Genomic DNA, 22065 nt, shown 5'->3' on the forward strand with positions numbered 1-22065 from the left:
GAAAGAATCAAAAAGTTGAAAATAAAGAAAATCCTGCTACTTTAACATTGTAATGCCACGCCAGCAGAGGGAGCCCTCACCCATGGACTGACTGTTACCGCTTCCTCTGCTGCTTCATTGGTTACTTCCTGTTTGGTGGCCATATAAGGAGGCCTAAACCAAACAGGCGCTGCAAAGTATTGTTTTGCCTGTGCGGACTCTACCAAGCATTTTTCCTGTTTCATTGCCTTGTTTTGTTATTGCCGCGGTCTTGTTTCATTGTAATAGTGTTGCCTTGTTTCTTTGCCATAGTTTTGTCTAGTTTCCTTGCCATAGTTTTTGCCTTGTTTCATAGCCTTGTTTATTTGTTACTTTTGGACTGCTCTCTGGTATTTTGACATTCTGCCTGTTTTCTGGATTTCGCTATTGCCTTGCCCTGGATATTACTGTTTGCTGGTGTCTGACCCTGCCTGTCTTGAATACAATCTGTTTAATAAAGCTCGCATTTGGATCTATCAGGCTTCAGAAGAGTCCCGTTACAAACATAGTGTAAATAGAATCCATTGCTATTTGCATTTAGTGTAAATAGCATCTATTGTTAATAAAATATGCTTTTTACTTGCACTTAGTGTAAATAGCAATTAGATGGTATTTATACAGGCAGCATGAGCAATAGTGTGTTGATTTTGTCCGGATCTATCACAAGTTTAAATGTAATTTTATACAACAGTTCAGCAAATAAGAAGTTGATATTGTTATATTTTAAACTCAATATTATGTGTTTTTGCTCAATTTTGCAGAGAACATACCTTTGAAGCCATAGCAGAATTGTTACTCGTCTCAGTGCAACACAGCAGTGTTTACTTTTTGAAAGAATCTGTGTTTTACATTAACAGTGTGAATCAATGATTCAAAGGCCCAGTCATTAAGAGAGCCATTTACTTAATTCCTGAATGAATCAGCCATTTGAACGAATCGAATGAATGAATGACTCATAAAGACATTTACTGCCCCTGCTGGCAGATTAAGTTTCTTATTCGCAGTATTATTTCATTTAAAAAAAGAATAAAAATAAAAACATTAAAGGGATAGTTCACCCCAAAAAACTAAATTCTGTCATCATTTTCAGATGTTTCTTAAATTATCTTCTTTTATGTTCTATAGTTTATGTTAGGCCGTTGCAGCCTAAATGTTTATGTGTAATAAATTTTATGTTGAATCAAATATAATGTTTCTTTCTAAAGCTACAATTTGTAATGTCTACTTGATACGTTCTCATTTAACAGAAAAGTAGCTTTAAATAATCTTTTGTGGGTATTTTCACAGTCAAATTTATTTTGTGATTAAATGGATTAATCAAAACATCTTGTAATTAATTAAATTAAAAATTTTAATCAACCTAATATATACTATAATAATACTATAATATACTATAAACAAACACATTTTGAATGTATAAATGTACAGCATTTTAAACACATTTGACAGCCCTGACCAGACATTTACAAGGTGTGGCTTGAGAATATACTTGACTTGAGAATATAGTTAAATCTTTGTGTATGATCAGCCCTGGTCTCCCTGACGTTCATATACCATGGTATTTACATAGTCTTGCTTCAAAAAGTACAATAGTTTTTCTGTACACTCTCAGAAAAAGCAATTGTCAAAAGCAGTCCCTGGGAGTGATAACCTTTCAAAAGGAACTCTTTTGTACTTTATTTACCGCTAAAGGGTGCATATACTCTAAGTACTGTTAGCACAAACACAAGTAAACAACACTGCCATAGCGATATATTCCTCTATTTACCATGACACTCTGACAGAAATGAAACATCCAAACAGTAAATCTCAAGAAATACGAGCACAGCAGCAGAGCATCTCCAGTAATAATCATATATGGCAATGAATGACGCAGATCCATTATTCCATTAAAATAGCTAACAAGCTGCACCTGGACCAGGAGGAACGCAGCCGGTTAGAAGGTTATTCTTTTTATCCGTACTGTTTATCCTTCCTTCGCACTGTCTATGTTTATCCGGGATCTTTAAAAGTACTCCGTTTCAATGAGTCATAGTCCATTAGGAAATCTAACATGCTTTTTCTTTTTTAACATTTTTGTCATATATAGGCCACATCTCTGAAAAACAGTCAATTATATCAGCATAAGAGGAACACAGGGGAACATCAGGTGAATCAATCACAGGAAAGAATTACTCAAGTGAGAGTGAAAGGCGAGACAATAATGAGAAATGTCTTGTTTTTGAATTGGCCCAGGTGGGTTGAGAACAAGATATAATCAAAACCGACTCAAGTTCTTTCAAGTCAAACGGACAAAAGCGAACCTTTCAGAGCCTTGAACGTTTAGAACAGTGGATGTGTTAGCGAGGCAGAGAGAGAGAAAACATGCCCTCACGCTTTTCAGAGGAATTTGAACTCGAATCCCTCAGCGTTGGATAATTCAAGGTGAGGGCGAAAGAGCGCGTAACCTTTGCAAACACCTGCTACCCCGACCGAATCCCTTTTAAGCAGCAAAATCCCTTTTTGTCCTCCCCCTCTTTTCCTGCCCTCCTTCATCACCTCCGACACTTAGCAAGCCTGTCTGGGAGTATTATCAGAGCTCGAGTCAACAGAGACAGCCTGAAATACAGGAGATGAAATTGATTTCCCTTTATTGCTTTACCACGGGAGGTAAAGAGAACATCAGCAATGGACCATTTCTATCTCATTAATGAGAACTTCTGAACCGCTCTTAGAATCACTTCCATCTGATGCAAAAGAACACAAATACGGCTAAAAGCAGAAAGGGCTTTTTCATAGCTAAAATGCAACAGAAACACCACAATTACACATAATTAATGGAACAGTTCACCAAAAATTGAAAAATCGGTCATTAATTACTCACCCTCATGTTGTCCCAAAGCTATTAAGACCTTTGTTCATCTTCAGAACATAATTTAAGATATTTTTGAGGAAATCCAAGAGCTTTCTGACCCTGCATAGACAGTGTGCGATACTGACAAAAAATAGTATCTCGATATTTTCTGGGATTTTATCCATAACAATACTTAGACAATATTTTGCTGTTTGAGTGTTATTGTGCTGGTATCCTATGGACAGCTGACTCCTAAATTTTTTGGTATTCCTTATATTCTGTGTGGAACACTGATAGAAATTAATCTTTTCCAATACATTTAAATTGATATTTACTTTTTATTGGCATTTTAGCCATTAAAAAGACATTTTTTCTAAAAGATCTTTAAATTATCTTTGAGTCAAATTCTTACATTTAAGCTGTTGCCAAGCAAATGAAATCAGTATCAGCAAAATTCGTCTTTGCAATGCAAAGGAAATACAGAAGCTGCATCTAAAGTGGCATTTAGATGTATTTACACAGTTTAATGCAGGTCATGAATGCATTTAAAGGAGAAGTCCACTTCCAGAACAACAATTCACAGATAATGTACTCACCCCCTTGTCATCCAAGATGTTCATGTCTTTCTTTTTTCAGTCGTAAAGAAATTATGTTTTTTGAAGAAAGCATTTCAGGATTTTTTTTTCCATATAATGGATTGATATGGTGCCCCGAGTTTAAACTTCCAAAATGCAGTTTAAATGCGGCTTCAAACGATCCCGAATGCGGTTGTAAATGATCCCAGCTAAGGAGGATCTAGCGAAACAATCGGCTATTTTCATAAAAATAATACAATCTATATGCTTTTTAATCTCAAACGCTTGTCTTGTCTTACTCTCCCTGAATTCTGTGTATTGTGAAAGAACGCACTGTTAATGCATACAAGCACTAGTCTAGACTACCTGATAATGTCAAGTTGAACATTGTTAAAACATCAATTTCAGACGATATACAGTAGTCAACATTTGAAGTGGATCAAAAACGTTCATCAAACTTGTCCTAAGACAAGACCGGGTATTGTTTTAGTTTTAGGACAACTTTGATGAAAGCTTTTGATCCACTTCAAATGTTGACTACTGTATATCACACACACCTAATAGACAGCAATGCAACTACCACCATTGGCAAAATAGTCCATGTGACATCAGTGGTACTGTACATCAACTGTACATCAACTGTAATGTTATGAAGTGACAAGAATACTTTTTAAGCACAAAGCAAACAAAAATAACTGTTTTATTCAACAATGTCTTCTCTTCTGTGTCAGTCTTCGACACGCGTTCACGATGTACATTGAGAACGATAGCTAGAAACCTGGTGTACTCCAACAAACAAAAAAAGTAAATAAATTAATTAAAAATGGTACTTTGGTTCTTTGGTATTTTTCCAAGTCTTTGTAAACTACAAAACATGTTGTATGCTTGTCCACATGCTTGTGTGCTTGTTAACAAAAAGCACCAGCTTTTTTCCAAGTTCACTGTTTTGAGCCACAATTAAGGATTTTCTCTTACGCAAGCACTGAGTGAAGAAAAAAAGGGTCAGTGTTAATGGTCTCAAGCACATTTCTGTCAGCTAAAATAATGACTCTGTCAAAATCAAATGTGTCAGCTAAGGTACTCTAGCAAGGTTGTGTTGTTTTCCTCTGAATTGTTCTACTGTGTTCAATGGCCTCATTTCACCATGCTAGAAGTTGGCAATTTATTTTACCATAAAAAGACCATTTACTGTGCAACAGTTTCACTGTTCTATCACAGAAGAATGTTTTACAGAGGCAATATGATTAACCTAAAGTTTTATGCAAAAGTTTGGGAACCCCTTGCAGAATCTTTGAAAATGTGCATAATTTTAACAAAATAAGAGAGACCATACAAAATGCATGTTATTTTCTATTTAGTACTGTTCTGAGTAAGATATTTTACATAAAATAAGCTTACATATAGTCCGCAAGACAAAACATAGCTTAAATTATTAAAATAACCCCCTGCAAAAGTTTGGGAAAACTTGGTTCTTAATACTGTGTGTGGTTACCTGGATGATCTATGACTGTTTTTTTGTTTTGTGATGATTGTTCATAAGTTCCTTTGCTTGTTCTGAACAGTTAAACTGAGCACTGTTCTTCAGAAAAACCCTCCAAACACGATGCATTAAGAGCCGAGGGGTGAAAACTTTTGAACAGGTGGAAGTTGTCCAAATTTTTCTTAGTTTGTTGAAATATCATTTTTTCAATTTAGTACTGCCCTTCGGAAGCAACAGAAGATACTTGCATGTTTCCCGGAAGACAAATTAAGTATAATTTACCTTGATCTTCAAATTCAAAAAGTTTTCACCCCGGCTCTTAATGCATTGTGTTTCCTTCTGGAGCATCAGTGAATGTTTGAACCTTTTTTAATAGTCGTGTTTTAGTCCCTCAATTGTCCTCAGTGTGAAAAGATGAATCTCAAAATCATACAGTCACTGCTGGAAAAGGGTTCAAATATGCAAACGATGCTGGAAAAGTGAAGAATCAGGACCTGGAGGATTTTTCTGAAGAACAGTGCTCAGTTTAACTGTTTAGAACAAACAAGGGACTCATGAATAACCATTACAAAACAAAAATAAAAAACAGTCATAGATCATCCAGGTAACCACACACAGTATTAAGAACCAAGGGTTCCCAATCTTTTGCATTATTTTAATAATTGCAGGACAGTACTAAATAAAAAATAACATGCATTTTGTATGATCTCTCTTATTTTGTTAAATTATTCATTTTCATTTTATATCATTTTCACAGATTCTGCAAGGGGTTCCCAAACTTTTGCATACAGCTATATAAGTAATATATTTTTATTTTTACATCATGTTACATTAATACAAGCATGAGGTGGTAAGAGGGCATTGTCATGATTCACCAGGAAACAGATTGTTAGGTTAAGTATTGGTGCAATTTCCACAAATGGCAGAAGCTGAAAATATACAGTACGCTGAAACAACAAGTGACAAAAAAGGACACAAGCTTTGGTTGCATTGTGTCATATCTGACATGGCTGTGAAAAGAGCAGGTTTTCATTCAAATTCTTATCTGAATCATTGGATTGTGGATTGTTTTTGTCCTTTTTTGTCTGGTACATTACACTGTGTGAAGGATTAATCATAGCTTTATCAGTCATGATTGACATCATCGACATCATCATCCTCATTATAATTATCGTCATCCCAGAGAAGAGAGAGAAAGAGAAAGACCATCAATGTCAAAAGATACTTCAGAATAGAATAATAAATATATGAGCTTTATTCTAAACCCTAGTTAGTGGCATCACTGTCTACTGTCTACAGGCTACATATTCAGCACAACTTAATATTCACATAACAGTTAACAGACTTATGTCACCAGGACCGGAACTGCGAATCACTCTGTTGATTCATTCATTTTTATCATGATGTAAGGTCAAACCACTTTAGGAACTGCGTAACTTGTATCTGAAAGAACTGAGGCTTAACAATAGTGTGTTGTCTCATTCTGCAATAAGATCTGGAATAAATTAGCTGCACACAGGATGGTAAGAGATTAATATTTATCATTATAAAAAGTATTTGTTAATTGGTTATTATAAAAGTTATTTGGTACACTTCCTAAATATCACAAACCATTATGCGTTTATTTCCACCTTTTCCATCTGTTGCTATATTCTGTTGTAGAGAAAGTCTTCCACAAAAGTCAATAGGCCTAATGCAACTACATATCAGAAATCTGTATTTATGCATAAATAGGTATGTATTGTTCTCACATGTGTGGGTGGGTTTATGCTAGCCTATGAGGACTCATAGTAAATATCATTGTGTAGCTCACAGCCTACTGAAAATAATTATCCTTTACATTCTGTGACAGCTGCGCTAAAAAAAAAGATCTGAAAGTTGTGGTTGGTGGTCAGTCGGTGTGTACATGTACAATCTGACCCACCTTTCCACACTTGATGGTTTTTCTAGCGAGAAATCAGTATTGTAGTAATTAAATATTCACTTAGTCATCACCAAACATTCTACTTTGTTGAAGATCATTAAAATATTTTGCTGCCTCAGTATGTCTAAAAGTGAAATCTAAGTTTTTGGATGCAACCCAAGTTTTGCAGTATTTATTAAAGGATTAGTTCACTTTCAGAATAAAATTTCCTGATAATTTACTCACCCCCATGTCATGCAAAATGATCATGTCTCGAAAAGAAACAAAGGCTTTTGAGAAAAAGATTCCATGATTTTTCTCCATATAATGGACTTCAGTGGGAGCCAGGTCCAAATTACAGTTTCATTGCAGCTTCAAAAAGGGCTCTACATGATCCCAGTCGAGGAACAAGGGTCTTATGTAGAGAATTTTTTCTAAAAAAAGAAATGAATAAATAAAAATGTATATAATTTTTAACCACAAATGCACATCTTGCACTAGCTCAACTAGCTCATTACATAGTCACCTTAAAAAAGTCACGCATGACATCGACCCAGTGTTTACAAACCAAAAGTGCAAAGAAAGTCAAACGGCCTTTACAAAAAAGGTAAAATAACAATGTTGGAACGATTTCGAAGCAGGAGGAGAAAATTCTCGACAAAGAGCTAACCGCGAGTAACCTTTCCAACTTGATTACATAAGGCATGAAGTCACACAGCTAGTGCATGACGAGCATTTGTGGTTAAAAAGTAAAAAAAGTTAATTTTTTTAGAAAATGACATGTTTTGTTAGATAAGACCCTTATTCCTAGCTGGGTTTGTGTAGAGCCCTTTGAAGCTGCATTGAAACTGCCATTTGGACCTTCAACCTGCTGATCCCCATTGAAGCCCACTATGGAGAAAAATCCTGTAATGTTTTCCTCAAAAACCTTTCATTTCTTTTCGACTGAAGAAAGAAAGATATGAACATCTTAGATGACATGGGGGTGAGAAAATTATTATGAATTTTTTATTAACTAATTCTTTAACAACCTGATGAGTTGAATGAGTTGTAAAGCTGCATGTCTAGGCTCCTTCAAGCTCCATCGAAGGACATCTTACTTTGAAGTATCCTTAGCAGTCTGCATTTCATGTCCTTCGTTCGGCCTGTTTTGAAGGATGCATCAGGTGTATCCTTTATGTCCTTCAATTGCCCAAAATCCTCAGCTGAAAAAGAATCAGTGAGCTTGTTCAATTTGATTACGTTATGCAAGACGAAAAAAACTATTTATTATAAACAGTTTATTTTCTATTAACCACCGGGAATTTGTTTGTAATTATCATTTTGTCATTGACCACAGATGTTCGTCATTACCTGTACTGCATTAATAGTAAGTCAGTTAATAGAAGTATTCTTGGAATCTGTGGAAAAGATTGTAGGGGACTAAATGGGACATGAAGGATACACCTGATGCATCATTCAAACAGCCAAATAATGACACAAAATGAAGACTGTTTTCCAAGGATCCATCAAACCTGAAGCTTAAAGCTTGATTATGTGGCAGTTGAGATATGCAGGTTTACCAGGATGCAGCCTTCCAATTGTGAAGCACTAGAATAGAGCAGGGGTGTGTAATCCTGCTCCTGGAGGGCAACTTTGCTGCAGAGTTTAGCTCGAAACCTCCAAAATGACACATGTGACCACACGATGTGAACGAAGTTTAATCCTGAAAACTCTGACTGGCTCACCCAAGCGTGTTTAATTAGGGTTGAAGCAAAACTCTGGGTGCGTCTCAATCAACTTCTTAGCTCCCATGCTTGGGAATCAGTATACACTGCAAAAAATTAGTATTAGTATTAGTATTTTTGTCTTGTTTTCTAGTATAAATATCTAAGAATCCTTGAATCAGGATGCATTTACTTGACAAATAAAATGACTTAAGATATTATGTCTTGTTTTCTGAAAGAAATATTCAAATTTTGTTAGTTTTTGCTTAAAACAAGCAAAAATATCTGCCAATGGAGTAAGAAAATAATAATCTTAAATCAAAGGCTAAACAAGATTATTTTTGCTAGCCCCATTGGCAGATATTTTTGCTTGCTTTAGGCAAAACTAACACAATTTTTTCTTTTTTTTTTAGAAAACAAGACATAATATCTTTAGTCATTTTACTTGTCCAGTAAATGCATCCTGATTCAAGACTTTTTTTAGATATTTATACTAGAAAACAAGACAAAAATACTAAGGAAGACATTTTTTGCAGTGTATTGTGTGCACCAGGGGTGCCCAATCCTGGTTTTACAGATCCACCTGGTTCTTTAAAGAACCATCTCTTTCTTACCTTTTTTATAATCTCTTTCAGAAAGTTCTTCAGATGCCAATAAACCTCAATTTAGTCTTGTCTAATCTAGTTTGGTTAATAGTTTTTAAGAATAATGGGTTTCACTCAACCAGTCTACAATATGAATGGACTGACAGCTTTTGAAGTCAATAAAAGATGAAGGAAAATACCCATTTCTAGGTATTCCAGTGCCTATAGAATTGATGTGAATCCCAAATCTGAGCAGTTTAACTCTTCAGCAGTTGTGTCCTTGTGAAAAACTATATTCCATAAGAGGAATAGAGAGAGACTAAGCAGCCTTGTGTGGAGAGGATTTATTTTTCCCCCCTCTGCTACATTCACAATGAACATGACTCATTGCTGACAGGCTGAAACGGTATGAAGTGCTGTCTGTTTGACATGCAGACCAGCAGAAACGAGTTCTAACCTAAAGTCTGGCCGTTTCTCACATCAGCCAGGGGCAAAGACCCATCTGCAGGAGCTCACCACTACGTCCACCTGCGCTACAGCACCTGTCAGTCCCCAAACAACAGAGCTCAGGGGAAAGAGACAGCAGTGAGCATGTGTCTAATTACTGCAGTGTGGTGATTGGAGTGTGTGTGCGTATCGCACAAGTTGAAACAGATGATGAAGAGAACACGGCTCATCCCGTGCTGCCTGGAGGAGGCGGTTTATTTACCAGAGAAAGAATATATTTGTGCGCAGAGGAAAGTAAATAACAAACGATAATGAAAGGGAGATACAACACAAGAAAGGAACTAGACAGACAGTAAGGAGCTTGGGGTTAAGGGAAAAAGATGGATACAGAGAAAATGGTATCTTGCACAGGGAACAAAACGGATGTGGGATATAATTGGCACTTTTGGAATTCGCTCACTTGTTTATTTGACCATGTTTAGCAGTTGGATCATGTAAAATAAATCTTCACTGATTGTTCAAAATAAATAATTTAATTAAAAAGAAGCTAATTCTATGAAAAGTTTGGTCACAATTTGCATAATTTCATTAAACCCAATCAATTTACAGGTTCACCTAAATTTGTCATTTCAAATCTTCACCACAAAAAACTGTATTTATTTTTTTTTTCTAATGCTCTTGTCATTCTGTTATTTTCCATTACATAAATGTGGCCTGAAGCATTCAAGCTTCAAAAACAAAACAAAAGCACCATAAAAGTATCCTAAAGGTGCCCTATAAACCTCGTGCACTACATACGACAGGAGAAAAAAAGTCAAACGGTGAGCAAATAATTATAATTTATATAATTTATATAATTAATAATTTCTGGGTGAACTTGCTCTTAGAAAATACAAAATAAAATTGAATCCAAACCTATTTGCATTGGGACTACATGATTTTTATCTGCCATAACCAGATGTACATACAGAACATCAAGATCCAATTTCAGACGAAATGAAATCTAATTTGAGTGGCTTTTTTTAACCAAACATCATTCTCCCATTTAGTTTATTAAGTACTCTACTAAATTAAAATACGGTAATTAATTCATTTATTGATGTATGCAAAGAAAACATACAATTGTTTTGCCAAAAAATTGTAAAAATTTATTTAAAAAAATATTTTGATGCAGTACAGTAGAAATATACTTAAAGGGGTCATCGGATGCCCATTTTCCACAAGTTGATATGATTCTTTAGTGTCTTAATGAAAAGTCTATAACATGCATTGGTTAAAATTTCCCAATGATAGTGTAAAAAACACCTTTTCTATCAGCTCTGCAAAATTCATACTGTTCTGGTCGAGGTTGCTTTAAATGTTAATGAGCTCAGCTCGCCCCACCCCTCTCTTCTCTCTGTGGAGAGACGAGCCTGTTTACTGTAGCCGCATTTAGCTGCACTTAGCCGCGTTTAGTCGCTAAACTTGCTAACTAACATATTATTAGGAAAGGCGATCGCAAAAGATTCATAAAAAACGCTTATACACACTTCTGCTATAAGTGAAGCTGGATCATGAATGATTCGCGCGAACATAGACGGATATATGTAGAACGGGAGGCGCATTCCCTTTACAAACAAACGTAATCTACTGCATCTTCAGCAGCTCAGATGTCGGGAGTAAATGACGACCACTATGTTCATTATTACATCCAACAACAGAACACCTCAGTAGCTTAGGAGCCATTCTTGTCTACGTCCCTGTTCCGGTACCAAAACAGTGGTGATCAGACTGTTACAGTTCATTTAAGGCGGGTCTAAGGTAAGACGGCTGTGTCAGTCAACTATCGTGGGAGCGGCCTCTGTTGTGTGTCGTCACATAGACAATGCTGAGAATGGCTTTATTTGAAAATGGGGATATTATTTTTTACAGATTAAATAAAAACCACTGGGTGGATTTTTATCGTTATAGGGTGGTTATGCACACACACTGCCAACACACATTTATGTTCAAACAACATGTAAAAGTGAACTTTGCATCCGATGACCCCTTTAATAAAAAATATAGATAGTACACATGGTCTGGTGGCACAAGTGACTTGAATTGAAATATCAGTACTTTACATTTTTATTGCATCTACAAAGCATAACCAAATTCATTTCAATAAGACCAAGATATGTGACAAGACTAACTCCAGTCAAAAATAAATAAATAAAATGCTTAATTTAATTGTGTGTAAAATAATTCTTGAATTTAATTAAGTTCACTGAACATTCTTTGAGTGCAAGCTCACAAGGAATACTCAGCACAAGTCTCTGAATACAGACCGGCATTGTGTGCGACTGAAGAGCTATTGGAATGAAGGCCACTGTGTTGGAAGATAAGAATAGCTGCTGAAACCTTCACAGTGTGCTACAGCTGCTGTTTCACTGAGTAGTGGTGAAGACTGCACATGTGTTTTGGTTGGCCTTAAATGCACTGAGAGAATATCTTTCAATACCTCCATATCAATACTGACAATATAATTTAGCACGTTCTTGAGACAGAAGTCAGTTTTCACACCACTGAAACCTCTGACACATAAGACTAATCTCAAAATAATGACACTTAAGTTTTAAAACTTCTAATAACAACCAACAACATACATATGGTAAGACTCTTTATTAAGCCTTTTTGCTTTTGCTAGTTTTGCCATTTTTACATCAAATCAAGAATGTCACACCTCTTAGTATGGTTTAATTGGATAGCTTGTTATAGTTGTAAGAATAATAGCTTAATAAAATAGTTAGCAAAACTCACTCCTACAGAAGCAACTTAAATGCCAAAGACAGGAAAAGTTGTGCAATAATTGCAACCAACAGTTGACTTCTTATATCAAACTGAATGTACTTGGTAAAGCCGTTCCTTTTCCTGGAAAACTACTTGACAGACAAATCCAGTTTTAGTCACAAATGTTTCAGTGCCCCTCAACACAGGACTTAAAAGCTTTCAGCCAGAAGCAGGGTGACCTCTTAAAATGATACACTTTACAGCTTTTGAGGTCCGAATCAAAAACATCACTTCAAAGATGATGAAAATGTTTATGGAGTTCTGGAGAAGGAGCCAAAGAAATTTCCACACATACATAAAGGATGTGTTTGGCAAGCAGGCATATTTATGTCCAGCAGTAGAACTGACAATATAAATAGAACTGAATAATGAAAAACTGAACCAGTGAAAAATATACGGTTGAGGTCAAACGTTGACAAATACCTTGCAGAATCTGCAAAATGTTAATTATTTGATCAAAATAAGAGGGATCATACAAAATACATGTCGTTTTATATTTAGTACTGACCTGAATAAGATATTTCACATAAAAGATATTTACATATTGTCCACATGAGAAAATTATAGTTCAATTTATAAAAATGACCCCGTTCAAAAGTTTACATTGATTCTTAATACTGTGTTGTTACCTGAATGATCCACAACTGGTTGTTTTTTTGTTTAGTGATAGTTGTTTGTCCTGAACAGCTGAATTGCTTGCTGTTCTTCAGAAAAATTCTTCAGGTCCCACAAATTATTTGGTTTTTCAGCATTTTTGTGTATTTCAACCCTTTCCAACAATGACTGTATGATTTTGAGATCCATCTTTACACATTACAGGAGGTTCAAACGCTCACTGATGCTTCAAAACGAAACACAATTCTTTAAGACCTGGGGTGTGAAAACTTTTTGAATTTGAAGATCATGGTAAATTTAACTTATTTTGTTTTCTGGGAAACATTTAAGTATCTTCTGTAGCTTCTGAAGAGCAGTACTAAATAAAAAAATATGATATTTAGGCAAAATAAGAAAAATATACACATCTCCATTCTGTTCAAAAGTTTTCACCCCCCGGCTCCTAATGCATTGTGTTTCCTTCTGAAGCATTAGTGAGCGGCTGAACCTTCTGTAATAGTTGCATATGAGTTCCTTAGTTGTCCTCAGTGTAAAAATATTGATCTTAAAATCATACAGTCATTGGTGGAAAAGGTTCAAATACACAACTGCTGAAAAACCAAAGAATTTGTGGGACGTGAAGGATTTTTCTGAAGAACAGCACACAGTTTAACTGTTCAGAACAAACAAGGGACTCATGAACAACTATCACTAAACAAAAATTAAAAAAACACAGTACAGTAACAACACGGTATTAGAAACTTTTGAACCGGGTAATTTTTAAAAAAAATGTAACTATTATTTTCTCTTGTGGACTATATGTAAACATCCTTTATGTAAAATATCTTATTCAGGACAGTACTTAATAAAAAATAACATGCATTTTGTATAATTGTTCTTATTTTGGTAAAATAATTAACATTTCGCAGATTCTGAAAGTGTATGTAAACTTGACTTCAACTGTATATATATATATATATATATATATATATATATATTTTTTTTTTTTTTTTTTTTTTTTTTTTAAATAAGCTGAATAATTGAGTTTATTTTGAACAATTTAAATGTAACAACTACAACAAATCAAGTTTCTCCTGACTTGTCTCCTCTGTGCTTTTTAAATAAAAGATCTGAATAATTTAACAAATTGTTCTGATTTATCAAGAAACAAAATCTGCCATCAAAAGTGTGAAATTTCTACAGTATATAACCTCAACATTTTTCATCAAATTCTTCCAGTACCAAATTATATAAACTATGCTAGCCACATTAATTATAGAGCTCTGTACTCCCACTATGTCAACAATGTCTCACTTGTGTCTATTTTGATTTCCTAAAGAGCTTTAGGAGAATCATCTGACAAAATATATCCATTTCTCCTATCCAAACGCTGAGAAACAACATTCTCCACTTTGTTTCTCCTGCATGGACCTGCATCTACTTTCTCATTCACTTTACACAACTGTGAGATAACATTATAATCACACTACCTACAGGTCACACTATATATACATGTTTTCATACTTAAGCTGATAAAGACAATCCCAAAACAAAGACATGGATAATAAACCATGAATCTAAGGAAATTCTGCCCCGTCCCCTGCTGCTTAGTCTACCATGAAAATTACACTCATTTGCACTATATGCATGTTAATTATCACCACCGTGAATAGATTGAGCCCGAACTGCTTTGAAGAACAAGCATCAACTTTTCTGTGGACACAAAGCAAGACTAAACACATAATGATCAACCCTCAGTCCTTTTCAAAAAGTTCAGTTGGGAAATATGGCAAGGGCTCAGAGTGCCCTTGGAAACCATTTCTTGTGGAGCCTGAAGTCATGGCTATTTATTGGTATGGTGCGGGGTTCAAAGACAAGGGACTGAAAGCGATGAGATTTACTGTTATGCAGACCGTCAGATTCACTATTCATACAGACTCAAGCTGCCGCTTTCAGTGTCAACCTGTAAGAGCTTCAAAAACAAACCAAAGCACTTAGCGTGTGAACAACCCATCCAGACAGATTCGGCTCATTTTAAAATGATGCATCATAGTTTAATGTAATAACATTAATGTCTTTGACCCTCATTGTTTCCTCCACATCTAATGTCATGAATCACTCGTTTTAAAGTTGAAAACTCTACAACTCATAAAAATGCGCCTCAAGACTCTTACAAAGACTGAGCACAAGAACACATCCTACGTGAACTGGCTCTGAGATGAATAAGATGTGAACAAACATGCAAATAACAAGTCAATTTATCTTATTTATGTCTGAGAGTCGATATCAAAAGATCACATTTAACGTGGCAAGAGGTATCACATTCAGCGAAATGATAAAGGACCCTATTACTGGGGTGAAATACAATTACAGCAAGTATAAGATAGTCCGGCTATCTCATTTAGAAACCTGGAAAAACAACACTCAGTATCAAGGCGTGTTGAATTCTGGAGAGCCCTGACAAGTCACCTATAATGGCACGCTAAATAGCCTGTGTCACCATGACGGCTTCGCCCATTTTGAAAATGAGACTCCATACGTCACGCTGAGTTTCTGTAAATGTTGTTGCTGAAGACCTGAGGAGCATTTGAATTAAACAGCTCTGAATTTAATCAAGGAGGTTGTAACTTCCTCTGAGGACAGAGCAGAGACTGTCACATCAGACCAGATGGAGAGAACGAGCTCAAAACTAATCAGGGGTTAATTATGCTGAAAAGATGCTTTAATCGATGACTTGAATTACAGACTCTGAATTACAGCCTCACTTGTGCATTGGTGCACCTTTAATGCTCTCTGCTAAGAACTAGCTGTGATTTTTTTTTTTAAGAAAAAGGCCTATTTTACCACTCAAGTACTCAGAAATTTCTAGTGCAGCCACCACATTACAATAAAAGACTTGTTAATGTGAAAAGAGGGCTGCTGAACTCTCCGCAAATGTTCTTATGGTTGAGTGATGGGTACAGTACAGTCCTCTGAATCAAATATATTCCCTCTCATCTTTTATTGCAAGATACCTTTGAAAGACCATCTCATTTGAGTGACTTTTTTTGGCTGATTTTCTTGCATAATAAACAACAGATGCCCCTGTGGGATATTAATTAATTCTGGCAACGTGTCTTAACAACATTTTTGAGGTTGCACGAAAGTTGTTGTCAACAAGGTCATGCCTTCACAGTCACATGAAGAAGTCAGATTCTGAGGGTTCAAACAGATGATGCACAAAAGCAAAAGAAACCTTAATTAAAACTTAAAAGGGACATAACAATAAACTTGAATTTCAACCTTCGTCTCCATGACAACAACTAAAAAATCCACACCATATACATGAACATGAGAGAAATTTACATTTCTTCATACTCCGTGCACTGAGGAATCTGGATCAAAGCCCAAGCGTGGTGCATTCACTCAGACCTCATTCACACGTGCACAGCAAACAGGATAAATGGGCTGGGACTTCAATAAACTTTCTGAAGCCTTTCGTATGTCTGGCGCAAGCCTCTTTAACTCGCCACTTCAGACCGACAAGTTCCAGGCACATGCGGTGGAGAGATCTGGTGACTTCACAGGCAGCTTTCATGAAGATCAAAGTGGAAAAGAGGCAAACCCAGACATCGAATCACCCTGATACGGAACTGATGGCACCCTAAGCTGTCTTTGTAGGTTACATTTTATTCCATTTTCAACTTTTCGTAAAGTAGTAAGGTAAAGATATTTTAACCCTGTTGGTGCTGTGCCGAAAATCCTTTAACTAATTTGGTGTTTCGGGTCAAAAATGACTAGCATTGTAAATCTCTCATTATCACCAAACTTTGGATCTTTTTGTCAACTTGTTTTCTCTCATTTAGCACAGATTTTGTATTTCTTTTTGTAACTAACTGGTCGTAGGCCTCAGTCATTTGAATTTATGCACTTCTGTTTTTGAGTAAAAAAAAAAAAAAAAAAAAGCAGAAGCAATCAATCAATCAGTTCCAAAAAGAAATCCAAATCCAAAACTTGATGACAGCATAGGAAAAGGTTGTGTGTGTGTGTGTGTGTGTGTGTGTGTTCTAGTCATTTTGACCTGCAGAGGATTTTTCCCCTGAAAATGCTAGTTAAAGGATTAGTACACTTCCTGAATAACAATTTCCTGATCATTTACTCACCCTCATGTCATCCAAGATGTTCAAGTAGAAATTAAGGTTTTTGAGAAAAACATTCCAGGATTTTTCTTCATATAGTGGACTTCAGTGGGAACCAACAGTCTGCAAGATGAGCATTTGTGGTTAAAAAGTATATACTTTTTTTTTTTTTTTTTAAATGACTGATCGTTTCCCTAGATAAGACCTTATTCCTCGGCTGGGATCATGTAGAACTCTTTGAAGCTGCATTGAAACTGCAGTTTGGACCTTTAACCTGTTAGCTCCCTTTGAAGTTTACATGGAGAAAAATCCTGGAATATTTTCCTCAGAAACCTCTTTTATTCTCAGAAACCTTTTTTTCAACTGAAGAAAGAAAGACATGAACATCTCGGATGACGGGGGTGAGTAAATTATCAGGACATTTTTAGTCTGGAAGTGAACTAATCCTTTAGTGTTATCGCAATGGACTATAACTTACTGACTTTGTTAACACAAGGTTTAACAACGTGTCAAAAAAATGACTAGCCTTCAAAACATTGCTTAAAAATCTCACATTATGTTATATTTCATCAAATCTTCTGTGCATGCATTTTTGTGTATGTGTGTGTTTGTATATAATATATAATATTTAAAAAATCCAATATCATAGCATTAATAATAAAAATCATGATCATATTATTAATAATGAAAATCATTACATAACATTTACCAAAGAAATCATCACTGGTTCTGTAAAGGCTAAAAACCACTGGTTTACAGCCATATTTATGTCCAAATTTAAAAGTGAATTGAATTGCCATTTCATTCCAGTAACTGTTTAAGTAATAAATAATGCAGTTATAACTGAATGGGGGAAGCCATTTGTTAGTCCTGTTAAAACTACTGACTAATGTGGGAGTTCTCTAGTTTTTCATACAGCACTACATAATGCACCTGGATATCGACAGCACCGCCTGGGGTGCTGACTCTATAAATGGGGACGTCTGTTATCTACTTTGCAACAGAGAACCTGTATTGACTAACACCTTGTTCCCTGACCAAAAATCAATGTGCATTGAGAGGCCCTTACTCATGTCATCTAGAAATGAACACTGACTGATCTATGGTCAGTGACAGGTGTGGTTCTTATTCTTTTAAAGTGCATTTAAAGGGTTAAGTTTACAATCATTCAGTTTCTTACTGGTGCAACTAGCTATACTATCTATATTCAAATGTGTTCAAATGTGTATTTTAGTGCTGTCAAATCGATTAATCACAATTAATCAAATCGATTAATCACATCCAAAATAAAAGTTTGTTTACATATATAAATACACCCACATACATATATTTAGGAAATATTTACACATACTACAGAACAATATGATTTATATATATACATATGTATTTACTAAATGTACATGTATGTGGTGTATTAATATATACATAATTAAAAAAAAACACAGTACGAACATATTTTATGTAATCACGAACTTTTATTTTTAATGCGATTAATCGATTTCAATTCGAACAAGATTTTATTAATTCTAACCTTTGTAAAACGCATTTCAGCTTTTGGAAGCGGTCAGCCTTCCTGCACTACAACCTACCTGATCTACGGTGCGAAATCTGCAACGCGACCAGTTCGATTCCAGGACGATTGACTCGTCTGAGTCGGTTCTTTTTGACGAACCGAATCACGCGAGTCCCATTGAAGAACGAATGAATGACCTAAGTGATTCGACTCTTTAGCCGGTTGTTCGCTTGTGAATCAACTGTTACTAAACTTAAGTTACTGCTTTCGAATTGATGGGCTGTTACTGTGATATGTTGTAACTAAAGCTTTTGACACTTAAATCAGTCAACCAGGCTACTTGCTGGTTGACAAAATATGATAATGAGCTAGTTAGATACACAAATACACATTATGAGTTTTGTGTTGTTTTTCGAAAAATAAAATAGTAATAATAAATTAACCAAATCACCACATTTTTGTTTATTTAGTGCTGTTATTTAATAGCTACGGTCAATATTTCGCCTCTGTGAGAAGTAATTAAAAAAAAAAATATATATATATATATATATATATATAGAATTCTCATGAATCATAATTTCATTCCAGCATAGTATCTTTGAGAGCCGTAATGAAATAAGAATTTAAATTTCTCTTTGATTTGATGAATGACTCAACATGGCAAATCACGTCGACTTACTACAAATAACAATAATGACAAACAAATAAATAAAAAATGAACCAAAATTAAATAAATCAACACATTGAAAGAAGTTAAGCGCAATCTAATGCAACCAAAACGTCTGTACGCACTGCAATTACATTTCGAGTGGATGGCAGTGTTCAACAGAGACATCAGTCTAATTCCTCCGTGCTTTAATAAGCGTGAATAAAAACATAAGCTTACCAGCATCAGATACACGGAGCGCAGCTACAAGTGCTCTGAGCTCCATCACCGCAATAGCGCGCAGGAACGCAGAGTTTTCTTCACTATTCCTCACATTCACCTGCGAGCGGATGCCGTTGTTCCATTTCTGCCGTGCCCGTGTTCTGAAAATATGTTTCTGTTAAGCGAGTAAGTACATCTGTCTTCCCCTCGCCCGCGCTCTCTGACACAGCACTAAAATGGTTAATGCACGGGAGAGATTGCGGGTGCTGAACACAAGTACCCAGTTTCAAACTGAGTACGACAGGTTATATCACCAGAGGGGGGCCGAGAGTCACTGTCTCGGTAATTAGGAAACATAAATTATTAAATGTGTCACATTATGGCTTTAACACAATGATAGTAGGGTCAGCAGCTCGGTTTATAGGGCTATTATTAAAAGGACTGTCTAAACTGGAAATAGTTTTGGGAAAGTGGCGGATGAAATTTCACGCATGCATTAGACTAAATGCGTGGCTTGTTTCATTTCGTTAACTATCTCTCCTTTGGCTGAGTTATTGTTTACGTTTTTCTTTTGTCCATATGGAAATTCAAATGATCAGTAGGCTCTTGAAAAAACATTCATTTATAATTAAGAAATATTTTTCAGTTTTTCTTTATTTTGCCAATATTTGCACATTCATCTGTTCTAAATGGCTGCTATTTATGTAAGTTTAGGTTTTCATGATATATGTGTATATCCATCTGTAATTTAAATGGTTTTTCATTGTAATGTGTTTTCTATAGATCAAATGCTTTTTTTCTTCCATGGATTTAATTTGTCTTCTTTATCCCATAACAGTTAATTATAAAGTTTTGCCTAATAGCACTCTGAGGTTGTTCTGTCTCAACCTCCCGCATTTTGCTGAAATATATTTTGAAAATTGGCCTCTAGTTTTGCTTTCTTATAGCTTTTTTAATTGAAAAATCTTTCCTTCCATTGCATCTGTTTGAGGCAGAAGCTGAACAAATAAAATGTCTGTCTGGTCCTTATTATGTTTTGTATAAGCGGTGCATTGAATGGTTTATTTTGAAGGTAGTTTAACAAAAAAAATAAATTTGTTAATAATTAATTCACCCTCAGGCCATCCAAAATGTAGATAAGTTTGTTTGGAACAGATCTGCATCTTTTCTGGATCTTTCCATATCTGGAAAATGTATTACATTACATCACTTGTTCACCATTGGATCCTCTGCAGTGAATGGGTACCGTCAGAATGAGAGTCCAAACAGTGGATGAAAACATCACAGTAATCCACAACTAATCCACACGTCTCTATATCAACTAACATCTTGTGAAGTGAAAAGCTGTATGTTTGTAAGACACAACTCCATCATTATAATCATTTTTAAGTTAAAATTGTTGCTTCTGGCTAAAATACGAGTCCTTATTCCATTATGTTGCTTTCTTCAGTAAAACGTTGTCTCGTCTAAATCAAAAGAGAAATAGATATAGTATTGTTTTTAAGCAAAATCAGTCCAAAACAGTTCTGTAATGTCAGTGGATTTTGATTTATGGGAGGGTGCGATATTATGGATTATGGACTGGTATTTTGGCAAGAAGTTTAACTTAAAATGCCTTAATTATAGATTTGGCTTCTTACAAACATGTGGCTTTTTTGTGGATTATTTTGATCTTTTTATCAGATGTTTGGATTCTCATTCTGGCGGCACCCATTCACTACAGGATCCATTAGTGAGCAAGTGATGTAATGTAAAATTTTACCAAATATGTTCTGATGAAGAAAATCTTTCTTACTGTAGCATCTCTTTGAGGCAAAAGCTGAACAAATAAAAATGTCTGTGTCTGGTCCTTAGTCATTATGTTTTGAATAAGTGTTCCACTGGTTTATTTTAAAGGTGGCTCACCAAAAACATTAAAATATGTTAATAATTAACTTACCCTCAGGCCATCCAAGATGTAGATGAATTTGTTTGGAATAGTTTTGGAGAAATTTATTACATCACTTGCCCACCACTGGATTCTCTGCAGTGAATGGGTGCCGTCAGAATGAGAGTCCAAACAGCGAATGAAAACATCACAATAACTTCCACAAGGAATCCACACGACTCTATCAACTAACATCTTCTGAAGTGAAAAGCTGTGTGTTTGTATGACACAGCTCCACCGTTATAATATTTTTAACTGTTGCTTCTGGCTAAAATACAAGTCCTCAATCTATAATATTGCTTTCCCCACTGAAAAAGTTGTCTCATCTGAATCAAAAGAGAAATATGAACAGATAAAGTATTGTTTTCAAGCGAAACCATCCGAAACAGTTCTGTAATGTCAGTGGATTTTAATTCAGTGGAGGAAGCGATATTATAGATTATAGCCTGGTATTTTGGCATGATGTTTAAAGTTAAAATGCCTTCATTATGGATTTTACTTAGAAAGATTGTTGTTTTTCATTTCACAACCCACTAACTGGACTGGAGTCGTATGGATTATTTGTGGATTATTTAGATTATTTCATTCTGACGGCACCCATTCACTACAGAGGATCCATTAGTTAGCAAGTGTAATGCTAAATTTTGCCAAATCTGTTCTGATGAAGAAACAAACTCATCTACCTCTTGAT

At 35.4% G+C, this 22065-nt stretch overlaps 1 protein-coding gene across 6 annotated transcripts in view; it reads right to left on the minus strand.

Moving 5' to 3' along the window:
* The window catches only part of LOC127169379 (voltage-dependent R-type calcium channel subunit alpha-1E), a 173987-nt gene extending 154278 nt beyond the window's left edge, over positions 1-19709 (minus strand). For all 6 annotated transcript variants that reach the window (XM_051116713.1, XM_051116714.1, XM_051116712.1 and 3 more), the window contains exon 1: positions 19466-19709. The gene's annotated coding sequence lies outside the window, so the exon portion shown is untranslated. The remainder of the gene's footprint in view (positions 1-19465) is intronic.
* Between the last annotated feature and the right edge of the window lie 2356 nt (positions 19710-22065).

Source organism: Labeo rohita, chromosome 8 (assembly GCF_022985175.1).
Source record: "Labeo rohita strain BAU-BD-2019 chromosome 8, IGBB_LRoh.1.0, whole genome shotgun sequence".
NCBI classification, from domain to species: domain Eukaryota; kingdom Metazoa; phylum Chordata; class Actinopteri; order Cypriniformes; family Cyprinidae; genus Labeo; species Labeo rohita.